Raw genomic sequence first — 12,431 nt, forward strand, 5'->3', positions numbered from 1 at the left:
CAATATTCTCACCCCTAACAAAACTGTCACAAAATCACATTTTCACATGTCTGAGAAAAAATAAAAAGAAAGAAAAAGAAAGCACAATGCTGTTAATTTTCAACGTGGATTTCTCAACAGCTAAATACAGGTGGCAAATGAATAGTATTACACAACTATTTTCTAAAGCATCTCCAATAATTATCACTGGCAGTCTTTTGTGTGGAACAATATTTGGGGGATGGGCGACTGAGAAATGGTAATAAATGTAGAGTTGCCATAATGGAGACTTATTGGAAGGCTGTTCAAAAGGTAAGCAAGGAAAGGAGCAAGTTTCTGTGGAAAAAGCAGGAAGGGAAAGTGGTTTGAAGAGATCAGTGAGAGGGAAAGGATGTGGGGTAGGCGGCTGCAGGCCCATGGAGGATTGGAAACCAGAAGTGGAATGTTGAATTGGACGTACATGTAAGAGGAATTGATTGAGGATAAGGGAGTGGGATGTAGTATTTCAAATTATATATGTGAGGAAATGGACAGGGCCATTGTCCACAAGCATTGATGTGCTGACCTGAGTATAGAAATGAGCTCATCATGGTCCGCGATTGGGAGGACGTAGAATATTGATTGTGTCAGACTCCGACAAGGTCCTTGTCTCCTCTCTTTTTCTGAGCCACTGGCAAGATCTCCCTTAACAGTATGCCTCATGTTTTCTAACACCTGGTATGATATTATTTCTGTTTTTGATTTTTGTTATTAAATCACATGAAGGAAAATTGGTCTGATATCTAAAAAGACATCCCTAAATAGTGAGAGACATACATATATTTTTATATTTGGAACTGTTTAAATTTATTTATTCATCCAAATATATATTGTTTGTTATGTCTTAAAGTATTGAAAAAATTTTCTTGTTGAAGGAAGTTTATGTGGTGCTGAGGGATGGCCCTTGAAACAACAATGACAAGTATGTGTTGATGCAGTATAAGGAAGAGCTGTCCAAAATATGGACTCTGGCTTGAGGAGTACTGAATTCTTCATAGTTAGAAGTGTTTGAACCCAGGAAGAACAACCTGGCAGGAATGTGTTAATAAGAGATGCAAGTCAGAAGCCTGGAATAAGGAGCTTATACACAGCTTGTTATCCTGTGACCCAGAAGCAGGCTATGGTCTCCAGATAGGTTTTGTCTGTCCCTTTTGGGCTTTATAATCTTGAACTAGTTGCCAACACTTAAAAGTTGGGAGAATTCACAAGATTTAGATTTCCAGCTTTTCTTGAAAAACTAGAACTGACAGTGGGATACTAACCTTTATAAATGACAAGCCTGCCAGAGGAAAGTAGCCGTTGTCCCTGGAGATGGCACATAGGATCTCCTGTTGTCACAAACCAGCACAGTCCAGTTCTCACAAGCTCATTCCTTCCCTGTTCTCTGTAAGCACTGGAGTTTTTCCATCTGCTGGTAGGTTTTCCTACCCTGAGATTTTCCAAATCTATGAAATTTTCAACATTATCTTTTTTTTTTGTCTCATATATTATATATTTTGACAGCTTATAACCCATGGTTAAACTACCCCATGTTTTAAAAAAATGTTAATTTATTTTTTAAATTCCAGTATACTTGACATAGAGTGTTATAATTCACGTGTACAATAGAGTGGTTCAGCAATTCTGTACATTACTCAGTGCTCATCTTAAGTGTACTGTCAATCCCCATCACCTATTTCACCCATCCCCCTACCCGCCTCCCCCTTGACAACCACTAGTTTGTTATCTATATTTAAAAATCTGGGTTTTTTTATTATCTGTTTTTTTCCCCCTTTGGCTGTTGTTTTGTTTCTTAAATGCCACATGTGAATGAGATTATATGGTACTTGTCTTTGCCTGGCTGACTTATTTCGCTTAGCATTATACCCTCTAGTTCCATCCATATTATTGCAAATGGCAAGATTTCACTCGTTTTTATGGCTGTTTGAGATAGTTGTAAGAAGGTCCAAGAGAGGTGTAGGGGTTTATACCATTAATGTTCTATAATGATTTTAAGTTAGTTATGTCAAAGATATTTCATACTGATAATCATCTATCTGATCAGATGAATCCACTGTTTTGCCTATAAAAATGGCTATTTTGTAAAGTATTATTATTTCCCTATGAATAGATACATGCTTTTCTTCATAAAGCATGATGCTTGAAACTATAAGGCAGTAATTAATCACTATCATAAATCTTATTATAAACCTTGCAGGAATGTTTTAAACCAGATTGCAGTGATTCTGCAGAATGTGTAGATTCTAGACATCCATATTTTATAAGCACCCATGCTTAACAGCAAGAAGACCCAAACAAATATATTATTTTGTTTGGACATTTGATGTCGAGTATACTTAAAAATGTAACCAAGGAATCGAAAACGAACTTTTTTTTAACTTTACCATGCACCTCAATAGCATCTCCTTTGTCTATCTTATTAGCAAAAACATGTTAAAAATTTACCACACTTTATCAGTGTTGTATAATTCTAGTGTTCAAGTCCTTAGATATAAAATTACCATATATATATATGTTTTGAAATGGAATCAGATCCCAGATACAGTTATTTGCAAAATCTCAGGAGTTTGAGATTCTTCAGAATTCTTCAGATTCTTCGGAAGAAGAAATATGTTTCTCATTACTTTTGTAAAACTTTGAAGTATATTATGTTTTAATTGTAGGAAATACACCTTTAAATACTCCTTTGTACTGCTTATGATAGTTGTACCTGTAATCAGAATATGTTCTCATAAATATCTACATACATATACATACATTTTGATCTAGTGGCATTTCCCCATTAAAGAGAAGAGAAATGCAAAAGATTTTTTAAACTACTTTTTTTTTTTTTAAAGACAGGGTGTTATATACATACCATTTATAAATAAGCCCTGAAATAGCCACAAGATATACGTGGCAGACAGTTGAGTAAACATGGTCAATATTAAGACTTCCACAGTTGACTCAAGTGGGTAAAATTGATTTTTTAAACCTATAACCCATTATGAGTATGCATTTAACCTAACCAAACTCACATGGTGGCTTTTGCATTTTTGTGTAGCTTGGATTTTCTGTCTGTTGTCTAGCAGATGCTAGAATGGGGAAGTGAAGCTCTTCTTGGACAATATATATGAGACAATAGTGGAAGAAAACCTTTGGTTTGTTTTCTTCCTGTTTTTAAAATTCACAGTGCTAATTTGTGCTGTCTTTATACTCAGTATGTAATGCGTTTCAGAGTTGCCTCACTTATTTTTTATGCCCACTCATGAGAAGTGTGTCGTTTTCTAGAATGGAGAAGGTAAAGCAGAGTTCCACAAGGTCTGTATTTGTCACAGTGAAAATTTGGCAGTTCATTGACTTTCCTTTTTCATTCATGTTGACTTGTCATTTTCTTTCTTTCTCGTTTCCTAATCATGGCAGCTCTTGCTTGAGAGCTTGTCTTTATAGGGGCAGTAGCAGAATGTTTGTTGAAGTTATTACCTTTTAACATAGCTGCTTAATGATGTCACAGTGGTTGTGGAGGAGAAAAGATAATTTTTTAGAACTCCTCTTCCTTAGCCAATGTACTTCATGGAATCATAGAAAGCTGGGGCTGGAGGGAATCTCCATAATCCTGTAGTTTGGCATTCACAAACTGGTAGTTCACCAGCTTTTACCTTGGCATTGCTTAATTTGACTGCCATAATGATTTTGTTTGTTTTCAAGTCTAAATCTCTTCAAATGAGGCATGTATTTTTCAGGTTCCTGTAGACTCCAATACTGCCTAGTTTTTTGCAACCAACTTCTTGACACATTTATGCCACCCACCCAGCCTATCAAAGTATTTGTGTTTCTGACTTCAAATCTACTGAATTGAACCATATCAAATTGCCATTTTTTTTAGATTTAAAAGGTAGTTGAATATTAGAAATTCCATATAGTTCAGTCTTCTTATTTCAGAGATAAAGAAGAATTTTTTTTTTTAATTTTTAATGTTTGTTTATTTTTGAGAGACAGAGAGAGAAAGAGCACAAGCAGGGGAGGGGCAGAGAGAGACACGCATAGAATTTGAAGCAGGCTCCAGGCTCTGAGCCCAACGTGGGGCTCGAATTCACGAACCATGAGATCATGACCTGAGCCAAAGTCGGACGCTTAACTGACCGAGCCACCCAGGCACCCCAAGAAGAATAATTTTAAAGAACAAATGACTCATTTAAAATAACAGAGTTCCCAGCATCTCAAAACAGGTATATATATGTGTTTTCAGGAGTTGCTATGTAAAGGATAGTTTTACTAGATTGATAAAGCAATTGCTCCTGGGGCTTATAATTTTTGAAGCCTTATCGCTAAGTATATCTGTGTAAGAATGATTTATTCTCCTTCTTTCCCGGGAGTAGGATTTGGAGGAAAAGAAGGGGTACCACTGACAAAAGGTTAACAGAGTGAGGAGAGAAAGAGACAGAGAATGTATAGAACTGAAGGGAACATAGCAATTTATGAGAGTTGAGTGGAATTTTCCTGAAATTCTGTTGTCTCTGTTGATGTACCACTTGTTTTATGTGGATTAATAGTCATCAGAATCAATATGCTCTAAGTGATGCAAGTGAATTTTAACATTCTTTCATTTAACAGATTCCTAGTGTGAACCATATTTAATGATCAGCCTAAAATTGGAAATAGATATTTATTGCGGGGCTCTAAGTTATGAGTTCATTTTGTAATTGAATTGGGACAAAGATATGATTACAGTTTGTTCATTGTATGCACTATGGCTTAAATAATGCCTCTGAAATGCATGCATGTAGATGAAACTGCATCTGTGTGTCTAAGGAAAAAAATCCTGTCCTTTTTATTCCAGAGTATTGGGAAAATGGGTTCTGAGATTGATTTTGGCAGTTAATAAAAGTAAAGAGTTACAATATTGTATTGTACTCTAAAAATTAGAGAGAACAGAGCCACTTAATTATAAGTGGCTGTTTTTTCAGCTTTATATTTCTGTGCTTGTTATGAGATCAATAGGAATTATCTTCTGATTTTTCTAGTTCTAAACATGCCAAGAAAACAATAGCCCTAACCTGGTGTGCTAACACTAATAAATCATAATTACATTCTCAATAATAGAAGTGTACACTATTCTCAAGAATGTATACAATACTTAAGGCTACATTGTCTCAGATTCCTATGACAACCTCAGGAAATGAGCATTAGTATTCCACCCCCCAACCCCCTTCTCAGATGAGGAAGTTGAGGTTTGGCAAGAGAAGGTGGCCTGCTATGAAGTTAGAGTCTGGATCCTTGTACTCTTATTCTCATGTGCTGTTCCTCTTTCACTGATGGAGATAGGAAATATCAAAGAACCCCCCACACTCAGACTCTTCAGAGCACTGACAGTTTCAATACCAGCAGAGAACACCTGGCAAAATTCAGAGATGGCATTGAGATTTTGACTAACAGAGGCTAACCACGTACATAGTTGAATTTGCAGCAGAGGAAAGGCTACTGTATCCTACCTTCATGGCAGATCAGAACTTACATTGTCATGCCATCCTTCTGCTTAAAAGGGTCATGGTTCTGTGCCTTTCATTATCTAGGGAAATATCACATTATTAACCAGGGGCACTGAGGGATGTATATGAGAATGGGTGGCACAATGTATATAGATGATATTTCCCAGCGGTCTTCTGGAGAGAGCCTGTTCGAATGTACTGCGCAATTCAAGCCACATTAACAGAGAGAAACACTGTTCACTGTATCCCTTCTGTCCACAAGGGAGTAAAGTGTGTAGGGAAAGAAGTTCAATTTCTCCTTCTCTGTAGCCATAAAATGATTTTTTTTCATTTTGATAAGAAATATCAGTCTTTGCAATTGAGAAAATTCAGTTAGAATTATCAAAATGATTGCACTCATTGGGCAATTATATGAAGATGGCTCATTATTAAAAACCGATCTTCTGGTGTTTATCTCAAAGAGAATTTTCTATTGCCCTGTTACTAGAAGGAGAGTGGCTTTGGGACTGCTGGTAGGCTGGTAAGTGAGGGCTAAAAACTATTTTCTCATGTGACATATTCATCACCTTCGGAAAGAGAGAAGAACTGAGAAGAACTGTATTAGGGTGGAGGAATTATGGGAGATGGCTTTCCAAATGGTTTTGTAATGAAGCTACACTAATTATATAAAGGAAATATGTTTATAATACCAATGAATAATAGAAGTCTTTATTAGGTGCTACAATTGTGTTATCAGTTTTATAAATATTTGCACCAGCAGTTAAATAGAGGGAAAGAAGAAAGACCAACAGTAGTATACATTTCAATTATGTATATAAAATAGCCACTTAAAAATTGGTCTTTGGTTGTGACGCCACATGTCCTGCCTGGGTCATTTACCTTTTTTCTAAGTAGCTAGAAATATGCCTAATAGATCTTACAAAGAAGAATATACCCCAAGTAAATTTATCAGGGTATTAGAGGTTGTGAGCACATCACATACTTCTGTTGTTGTTTTTTCTGGAATCATCGTTCAATCTTGGTCCATGTTAGTAGAGTACTTGTAAAGGAACAACTGTCAAAAAGGTTCTTTCTCTCTAGTTTTCTTTTCTTTGGCTCCTTGGTAACGATGAAATGACCTTGTTTGAGTGCATTAAAGTTTTTGGTACTGATGTACAGTGTAAGTGATCCATTTTGTCTGTCACAAACCAATATTCTTTGAAAGTCCTCAGTGTTTTAGGTGCAATTCAGAAAGTAACAGAGAAAGAGACTCGACCCTCAAGGAAGTTGGAATCTAAAGGCAATCTTTCCTTCAATGGTGAAATGTTCTGCCAGGTGAAGTGCCTGCTTACTCCTCTATGGAGAGAGATTGTCTTTCGCCTTGATGCAATCCAATGAGAAGTCCCTGCCCTTACCTATTAGTTTTAGAGAACAGTGTGGGGAAGAGGAAAGTCTTCAGAACACTTTTCTAATTTCAGATAGCCATTTAACTTGTCAAAACCCAGAATTTGTTTCTTTACTTATGTTATCTTCATGTGGAAGAGCTGTGTTTGTATTCAGAAAGCAGACAGTTTACCAACTTCTGCTGTAGCCACTAACTCAGGATTTTTCAGCACAAGGTATTGCAACCAGTGAGGTAGCAGAGTGGGGGTGGGTGGGTGGACAATCTGGACTTTTTTTTATTGTCCTGTTGGGCATAAATGCCCTACAGTCGGCCATTCCATAGTGCTTGGGTTTTGGCCTTGCAGACCTAATGAGGGGATGAAAGGTCCATCACTTCTGTTTCAGAGTCCTGATATTTCTGTCCGTGGTCTCAGTTTTTGTCCATGGTCTCTATTTCCATGGCTCCCTATGTCCTAATACCTCTGAACTTTCACCATGCTTGTATAAGTTCAAGGAGTGTCCGCCTCATATTACAATGGAGTTTCTGAGTAACAGCTTGTTTGAGAGTATTGCCTGTGACCAAGAAACACATAAGCAAAGGAAGCTTTCAATCCTCATTTCATTTTCATTGTAGCACAATAAAAAACTAATTTTGAAACTATTTTAAAATTTATATGATTTTCAGTTACAAAAAGGATCACTTTTCAACCAGACTAGTGCATGTGTGTGAGCGCGGACACACTTGTGTGCGTGCGCACACACACACACACACACACACTGATATAATAATCTGGTATTCATCACAAACAGACCTTTAGTATCCTGCCATTAGTCTGTGATATTATAACTCATAAAGTACAACTCTCTATTTTTAAGGTTTTATTTATTTATTTTGAGAGAGCATACAGGGGAAGGGCAGAGAGACATGGAGAGGGAGGGAGGGAGGGAGGGAGAGAGAGAGAGAGAGAGAGAGAGAGAGAGAGAGAGAGAATCCCAAGCAGACTCTAATGTCAGTGCAGAGCCTGACAGGGGCTCTAACTCATGAACCATGAGATCCTGACCTGAGCCGAAGTCAAGAGTCAGACGCTTAACCTGCTGAGCCACCCAGGTGCCTAGTACAACTCTTACAGTGTGCCTTCCACCAGAGTTAGAGTCTGATAGATTCTGATATTGTATTTGGTGGAGGGGCCAGTAACAAGAAAGTCTTAGGATTGCTTTATACATTGCATAATATCAACTAATAATTATTCAATACAGATGTTTTAGCTTAGGTCATAATTTCAGACTGTTCCTTTTCTAAATACTAAAATGCAATAGCATTTTGCTAAGAAACTGAAAACACAAGTCTAAGCACAGACATGAATATGACATCTTTCATGTGTATGTTTTTAGCTGTATGCTTTGGTTCTTGAATATAAGCTTGTGCTGCTAAATATTAAGATGGTTCCTTTACTCTATATACTTATCCAATGATAGAAACCATGGCACTCATTTTGCAGAGATGTGTTTGTTTAACTACTGGAGGTTATCCCAGTGGCAAGTTCATCCTTATTTGATAATAATGAAACATAAGTTTTATATGTTTGCTTGAGTAAGATTGCCATCTGGTAAATAATATGTTTTGTGAGTGTTTATAACAATCATGGTTTAAGCCCAAATTGACTTATCATGATTGCTGCAAATAACACTTGAGTGTCCTAACTGGTTTGATTTTTTTTTCTTTGTTGAATTGAGAAAATGTATTTTATGAAGCTTCCTGCATTTATTTTTAAAGTATTTTGTGGGTTTTAAAGCTTGAGTTTTCAAAAGCAATAATTACAGTTGATTACTATCTCCATACAGTACTTCTGCTCTAAAGTAGAGAAAAAAGATTGTTTATACAGCATAAGTATTGTTTATATATATGTGTATATGTATGTATATAACAAAATATATGTATATATATAGATATATATATCTACATATCTCTATCTCTATCTATCTATCTATCTATCTATATAAAGTATATTTGGTTTCACCATCAACAAGGTAGAAGTTTATTCCTTTATAATTGATGAACCCTAAACATTTTCACTTTAGAATAGTATATTAACAAAGCATATATAACAGCCAGGAGTGTCTTGGTGTATTATTTCTCAGGCAGTAATAGCATTAGAAGCAATTGTGGAAATGGTTTCCAACCCATTATCTCTCCTTAAATTGGAGAAACTTATGATAGAAAAAGTTTTTTTCCCCCCTCAGCCCAAGTGAAGCTGAGATTGTCTTTTCTCCATGTCACATGTAAAACAGCTTTTCTAGTTTCCACAGGATTAATTTTCCACATATCAGTTCAATTTGAAGACTTCAAGTGAGATTCAATGACTTGTTCTTGAAAATGTCAATTAAAATCTTTAGCTAGTTGCTTTGCATATCAAAAGGAATATAAAGAAATGGGTATTTAGGCTAGAAATTTAGATGAGCCTAGAAATGGGGTCTATAGTTGGTTAGTGATTTTTGGTTAGAAGACTAGGCATTTGATTCTTCATGCCCATCAATTATTTTCATGCTTTTCCAAGGTCAAGGTTGTGGCATTTGGCTAGAGCTGGCTCTCTTGCTTTTGGGTGATATGATCTGGAAGGAAATAAGGGAGGCTGAGAGTATAATTAGATCAACCCAGAGCCATATTCTGCCCTTTGAAGTGTTCTTTTTATATTTTCTTATATTCTGGAAGACTATCATATCTTCATTAGGAAGGTCTTCTGTACATACAGAGTATAGGTAGATACCTTCGTTGATTTCATCTTTATCCTCCCCTACTCAATTGATAATCTTTCTTTTAGGGAGTTTATTTTCACATACAGGTTCAACTTCCATTTACATGTAGATAACTCCAAATATACATTGCTGCCTCTCAGCTTTAGATCTCTGCCATACATATACCAGCACTCCTAATGATTTATCCGTAGCTTCTTTTTTTAAAAAAAAAATTTTTTTTAACGTTTTTTTATTTTTGAGACAGTGAGAGACAGAGCATGAACGGGGGAGGGTCAGAGAGAGGGAGACACAGAATCCGAAACAGGCTTCAGGCTCTGAGCTGTCAGCACAGAGCCCGATGTGGGGCTCGAACTCACGGACCGCGAGATCATGACCTGAGCCGAAGTCGGCCGCTTAACCGACTGAGCCACCCAGGCGCCCCTATCCGTAGCTTCTTAAACTGTTGTTAGAGTTCATTATCATCCCTCTTCTCCTCTTGCTTTTCCTATATTCGTGATTTCATTCATATCCATGTCTGTGGATATACTGCCTTTAAACTATGACTCTGAAATCTGCATTTCTAGTCTGAAGAGATGACCTTCCCGTATAAAATCTGTTCTTCCTCTTGTTTTGTCCATTTCAGAGAAGAGGATTACCTCCCCGCAGAAGCGAAAGCCAGAACCTGGTTGACATCCCAGATTCTTCCTGTCACCTGATCTTCTATATCTAGTTGGTAACCATGGCGTGCTTTTAAGTAGCTCTCAAATCTGTTCCCTCTTTTTCAGTTCTACCTCTTCTGCCTTAAATCCAGTCTTCATAATATCTTGTCTGCAATACAGTAGATATTTTATAACCGGTTTCAACTTGCCAGGTAGCCTTTTCAATGTCATCCTCCAAATCCCTGCTAAAATGATCGTTTAAAATGCAAATCTGAATATAACTTTCTCTATTTAATATCTATGACATTCGTGCTCACTGTTCTATCAGTAGAGACTAACACAATGATTGGCACATAATAATAATGGTATTCATCTCAGAGTATTGTTTTAAGAATTAAATTATTAATATAAAGCATGAATGTTAGGCATCAGTTACTGTTATTGGCACCATTGTTGCAGAAGTAATTCTAATAAAGGATTTAGCAATATCCATAAAGGAACGAGTCATTTTCAGGATAAAGTTCAAGCCTCTGCCATAGCAAAAAAGAACCACTGCGGTCTGGCTCTGCCAGCATTCCAGCATCATTTTATGCTATCTCTTTAAACCCTTTTGGGCTCCAGAAATTCTGAACCTGTAGCACCTTGGAGGATGGGTCATGGTCTATTTCACCTTCGCAACTTTGTATATACCACTTTCTCTGCATAAAATGCTCTCACTTGAATGCTTTTCTGCTTAGTGTATATTTACTCATCCTGCAAGTTGCAGCCTGGGTAGCTCCTTTTCTTACACTGGGTTAGGTATCTGTCCTTCAAGTCTTATGACATCCTGGGCATAATTCAAACACAATAGTTATCACATCGATACGATAATTTTGCTTACTTGTCTGTCTTACCTGCTTATGAACTTCTTGCCGATCGAGACTTTTTAATCTACATCTTTCACCTGGGACAATGGCTGCCACAAGGCAGCTATTCAGTGAATCAATGTAATTTTCCACTATAAGGTTTTAGTTCTTGGTGTTTGTTCTCCTTTGGATTTTTTTCCTCATCTTGGCGTGACTTAATTCAGATGCCATTTTAAAGATGAAGCCTGTTATGACCTATTTGAACAATCTCTTTCTCATCACACAGTGCATGATTAATATCATAGCACGTGGAGAAACATGAGCTTCAAGTGGGGTAAAGCTGCTTTTTAACTGGGAGACTTAGGGTGAGTTACTTCATCTTTGAGCCTTGATTTCTTTGTGTATATATTGTGATATCAGCACTGCCTCACAAAGTTACATGAGCCATTGCAGGTGGAGATACAGGAGGAAATATGTGGAAAGTACCTGGTGCTGTTGGTGGTTGTAAATATTTGTACCCTGACCATAGTGTACTAATCATAGATCGTTTTCATCATTGACAATGACAATTATCTTATTTAGAAATCAGAAAAATAAAATTCATCCAGGATATTGATAATTATTTTCCCCAGGAACAAATCCACACTTTAGTAAAAATGAGAAAATCTTTGTAGTAAATAGTTATTTTTGAGATCTTTTGTTTCTAGTACTTTTAACAATCTTTCCAGGTGTGTCTTATTTAAATTTCATGATTTAAGAAACTGGTGTTCAAATAGATTTAAAAATTTGCCGGGGCGCCTGGGTGGCTGAGTCAGTTGGGCGTCCAACTTCGGCTCAGGTTATGATCTCACAGTTCGTGGGATCGAGCCCCGTGTCGGGCTCTGTGCTGACAGCTCGGATCCTGGAGCCTGTTTCAGATTCTGTGTCTCCCTCTCTCTCTGCCCCTCCCCTGCTCATGCTCTGTCTCTGTCTCAAAAATAAATAAACATTAAAAAAAATTTAAAAAAAAATTGCCCAACAATTGTCAATAAGCATAAAGATTTTTAAAACTGTTGGTATCTTTTGACTCAAGAATTCCACTTATGGGACTCCATCCTAAAGAAACAAAATCAGGGTACCTGGGTGGTTCAGTCAGTTAAATGTCTGACTCTTGGTTTCGGCTCAGGTCATGATCCTAGGGTCTTGAGATCAAGCCCCGAGTCAGGCTCCATGCTGGGTGTGGAGCCTACTTAGGATTCTCTCTCTCTCCCTCTCTCTTTCTGCCTCTACCCACCTCTATCTCTTTCTCTCTCTCAAAGGAAAAAGAAACAAAATCAAAGGTACTCAAAAAGATGTATATCTTTGTG

At 37.0% G+C, this 12,431-nt stretch overlaps 1 long non-coding RNA gene across 1 annotated transcript; it reads right to left on the reverse strand.

The window, feature by feature from the left end:
• Positions 1-6,178: 6,178 nt before the first annotated feature.
• On the reverse strand, positions 6,179-11,603 carry LOC123580813. The gene is made up of 2 exons (XR_006703469.1): positions 11,134-11,603; positions 6,179-7,421 (listed from the first exon to the last, which is right to left on the reverse strand). It is a non-coding gene; the product is annotated as an uncharacterized LOC123580813 (long non-coding RNA).
• Between the last annotated feature and the right edge of the window lie 828 nt (positions 11,604-12,431).

Source organism: Leopardus geoffroyi, chromosome A3, assembly GCF_018350155.1.
Source record: "Leopardus geoffroyi isolate Oge1 chromosome A3, O.geoffroyi_Oge1_pat1.0, whole genome shotgun sequence".
Lineage (NCBI taxonomy): Eukaryota > Metazoa > Chordata > Mammalia > Carnivora > Felidae > Leopardus > Leopardus geoffroyi.